Source organism: Panthera leo, chromosome F2 (genome assembly GCF_018350215.1).
Source record: "Panthera leo isolate Ple1 chromosome F2, P.leo_Ple1_pat1.1, whole genome shotgun sequence".
Classification (NCBI taxonomy): Eukaryota; Metazoa; Chordata; class Mammalia; order Carnivora; family Felidae; genus Panthera; species Panthera leo.
Genome location: NC_056695.1, coordinates 37471791 through 37476561, shown reverse-complemented (window position 1 = coordinate 37476561; position 4771 = coordinate 37471791).

Here is a 4771-nt window from a genome sequence, read left to right as displayed (position 1 = left end):
TTAGAAATCAACCTTGAGCATGTGAGAAAAATGTTCTCATGACAAGAAAAATGGCAACTGAAAGACCTTGACATATTAAGATTAACTAGACCAGAACTTAAGTGATGTTTTGTACTTCATTTACATCTATTATACTGTATTGTAACTCTTACTGTCTAGGTCCATGTTTCCACTTAGGTCAGTCAAGTCCCTGAAGGCAAGAATCATGTTAATTCAACTGCTTATTCCAGAACATTGCCTAACCTATTGTAAGTATTCACTTAATCATTGTTGAATTAATGAATCACTCAATAAGCGAATTATGGCCACGCCATAATTTTTAAAACAACACTGAGCAGTAGATTAAAGCTTTGAGATTCCAGAGAGCTAGGGAGGGTGAGTCAGTTTCTCAAAGATTTTACTAGTTCAGAGGATCATATTTAATTTTAAAACCACAATGAGATACAACTTCAAACCCACTAAATTGTCTCTGAACAAAAAGGCAATAACAAGAGTTGATGAAAATGTGAAAAACAGGAACACTCATGCATGATTGGTGGGAATGTAAAATGGTACATTCATTCTGAAAAGGTTTGGCAGTTTCCTAAAATGTTAAACACAAAATTTACCATAACCCAGCGATCCCACTCTTTTGTATATACTCAAGAGAAATGAGGACATACATCCCTGCAAAGACTTATGCATGAATGTTCATAGCAACATTATTCCTAACAGCCAAAAATAGGAAACAACTCAAATATCTATCAACTGGTGACTGGATAAGCCAAGTATGGTATGTCCATATAATGAGAGATTTTGCAATGAAAAGCACACACTGCTGATAAGTTCTACAACATTTACCAAATTTACAAAACAAAAACTTTTCTAAAAGAACTGCTGTCATTCAGTATTTCTCTTATGTTGAGAATTTTCTTAGAATGCTTTACCCATCAAATACCTCCTCCCACATAATCTTGATGTTTACAGTCCATTATCCTTTTAAAAATGAAAAATGTCTTTTTATGATTAATATTCAAGTGAATTTACCATTACATGTTATCGAATTGGAGTTCAACTCAGAAATTTTTGTAACCCACCTTCACTCTGAGTTCACTATCTGTGATGGTCAATTTTATGTTTCAACTTGATTGGCGTAAGGGATGCCCAGATATCTGGTAAAATACTATTTCTGGGTGTGTCTGGGAGGGTGTTTCCAGAAGAGATTAACATATGAACCTGTGCACCAAGTAAAGAAGATTGCTTTCCCCAGTGCCAAGTGGGCATCATCAAAAGTGTTGAGATCCTCACTAGAGAGACAAGATGAAGGAAGGGCAAATCTGCTCTGTGCTTAAGCTGAGAGGTCCATCTTCCTCTGCCCTCGGACACTGGTGCTCCTCAGTCTCAGTCCTTTGGCATTGGGCCAAGACTTACAACGTTGGTTCCTCTGGTTCTTGGGCCTTCAGATTTTGAGTGGGCTACCCCACCAACTTCCCTAGGCCTTAAGCCTGAAGACGGGAAATGTGGATCAGCATCCACAATCATGTCAGTCAATGCCTCATAATAAATAAAACAAAAAGACAAACTACTGTTTACTGAGTCTACTGTTTATCTCTTCAGTTACATCTCTTTATTTTAATGACCAAATACTTTTTTCATTTCTAATTTTTCTAAATGGGTCATTTTTGTAACCAAGCATTCTTGTTGCAATTTTTATTTCCTACTATCTTCTTCTCATTTATTTTTTTTCTTCCTCTCATCTAAATGGAAGTTATGTCTTCATTTTTTGAACACCCTAAATACTCAAACAATTATAGAACAATTGTTTTATAATTTTATGAGGTAGCATTTTTCTTATAACTATTCATTTTTATTAGCTGCTTTACTTAATATTAGATTTCCCTATATACTCTGGAATTTGATTTTTAGGATAAGTTTAGCAGTTTATTGTTTTTATTTTTCTTTGTCTCCCTCTATGCTCACCACTACTTTCCAGCAGCTTCACATTTCCTGCCACCCAGTACTCCATGCCTTACTCCAGAACTAAATCTTATATTAGCAGTTTGCAGTTACTGCCTTGAATTAATTGGAAATTCTATAAATCTGGCCACATAGCCATCAGGTGACTAATTCAGTTCGTCTTTTTGAGGATGAGTCTTTCTTAGATTGCACCTATTCATGTTTTTTACCTCTGAGTATCCATTCACCCTAGAGAAGAACCACTATCCAGTTCCAAGATTCAATTAATGAGACAGGCTCCAGTCCCCTGCTTTGCAGAGAGCACTTCTAATTTCTTTCCCCACAGGAACCCAATTCCCAGGCACCACTGGGATTTAGACTCAGATCCCAACAAGTCAGAGTCATCAACCTCTGTCTCTGGTTTGAATTTCTATTTTATTTCTGGTCCACAGTGATATCTCTCCCATTTTTTAATTCAATTCTAAGCATGAAGCTTCAAGAAGATCAGGGTTGTAAAAATATATTTGGGAGTTATTACTATATAGGTTGTCTTTATAATATCTTTTCAGGGATAGGGTATAGACTGAGAAAAGCCAAACAATAACAGAACCCTGGGAAACACCAATGCTTCGGACTTATTAGGAGAACAGATGTCCATGAAGGAAACTGAGAGAAAACAGGAGCACAAGGTGAAAAACCAAGAGAGTAATGCTAAGGGAGTTAAACTAAATGGTTAGAGACTTTTAAGAATAAGCATGTATTGCATAGTGCCATATTTCAAAGTCCAAAACTACAAGGTTTCCACTTAACATATTAATAAAAATTTCATCACTGACTTTTACCAGAGCAGTTTCAAAAGTATGGAGAGACAGGGGCGCCTGGGTGGCTCAGTTGGTTGGGCGCCCGACTTCGGCTCAGGTCATGATCTCGCGGTCCGTGAGTTCGAGCCCCGTGTCCGGCTCTGTGCTGACAGCTCAGAGCCTGGAGCCTGTTTCAGATTCTGTGTCTCCCTCTCTCTGACCCTCCCCCGTTCATGCTCTGTCTCTCTCTGTCTCAAAAATAAATAAACGTTAAAAAAAAAAAGTATGGAGAGACAATTCTTAGCAAGGATGTGAAGATATTGGAAATGTCCTGCACTCTTGGTGGAAATGTGAAATTATGTGTAGCTATTACGGAAAACAGTATGTTGGTTCCTCACAAACTTCAAAATAGTCTTACTATACACTTCAGTAATTTTACCTCTGGCTATATAACCAAAATAATTCAAAGTTGTATCTTAAAGAGATATTTGTACACCCATGCTCATGGTAGCATTATTCAATAGCCAAAAGGTGAAAGCAACTCAAGCATCCAACCACGGATGAATGGATAAACAAGATGTGGTATATACATGCAATGGAGTATCTTTCATTCTTAAAAAGAAAGGAAATTCTGGGGCACCTGAGTGGCTCAGTCAGTTAAGCATCTGACTCTTGATTTTGGCTCAGGTCATGGTCTCACAGTTTGTGGGACCAAGCCCCATGTCAGGCTCCTCCCTTCAGTGTAGAGCCTGCCTGGGAGTCTCTCTCCCTCTCTCTCTCTCTGACCCTCCCCTGCATGCTCTCTCTCAAAATAAATAAATAAACTTAAAAAGTGTTTTCAAAAGGAAGGAAATTCTAACACAGGCTATAATATGGAAGAGTCTTGAGATATTATGCTAAGTAAAATATGCCATACACAAGAAGACAAATTCTGTATAATTCCATGTATATGAGGTACTTAGAGTAATCAAATTTATAGAGACAAAAATTAGTTGCCAATGGGGCTGGGGGTAGCAGGGGAATAGAGATTTGTTGTTTAGTGAGTATAGAATTTAAGTGTTGCACGATGAAGAATTCTGGAGATAGATGGCACAACAAAATTAATGTATTTAACACTATGGAACTGTACACTTAAAAATGATTAAGATGATGGGGTGCCTGGGTGGCTCAGTTGGTTGAGCATCCAACTTCAGCTCAGGTCATGATCTCATGGTTTGTGAGTTCAAGCCCTGCGTCGGGCTCTGTGTGGGCAGCTCGGAGACTGGAGTCTGCTTTGGATTCTGTGTCTACCTCCCTCTCTGCTCCTCCCCAGCTCATGCACATTCTCTCTCCCTCTTTCAAAAATAAGTAAACATTAAAAAAATGACTAAGATGATAAAGTACATATTATGTATACTTTACCACAATTAAAAGTAAAAATAAGTGAGAATAAAAAATAATGAAGACTGAGGCCAGACATCAGGAGATTGAGGATAGTAAAGGGGATAATAAAATTACAAATAGTGTGTGAAAATCTATTCTTTCTAACATCGAGGTTGAGGGGACATTTCTGAGCATAAAAGCATTCAATAAAAACATAAAGATCAACAAATCTAACCACCTAAAATTTAACACATTTGAAAGTCAAATTCTCAGATGAAACAAGAGAGGCAAAAGTCAAATGAGAAACATTTGGTTAAAAAAATCATCTACAAAGGAATAATATTCTTAATATTTAAATAGTTAATAATAACATTTTGGGGTGTCTGGGTGGCTCATTTGGTTAAGCGTCCAACTTTTGATTTCAGCTCAGGTCATGATCTCACAGTTTGTGAGTCCAAGCCCCAGGTTGAGCTCTGTGCTGACAGTACGGAGCCTGCTTGAGACTCTCTCTCTCTCTCTCTCTCTCTCTCTCTCTCTCTCCCTCCTTCCCCCCCCTCTCTCTCTCTCTCTGTCCTTTCCCCATCTCAAAAATAAATAAATTTTTTTAAAAATAACAGATAACATTTATAGATCATAAAGGATGTGTCAGGTACCATTGTAAGCAGTTAACATAT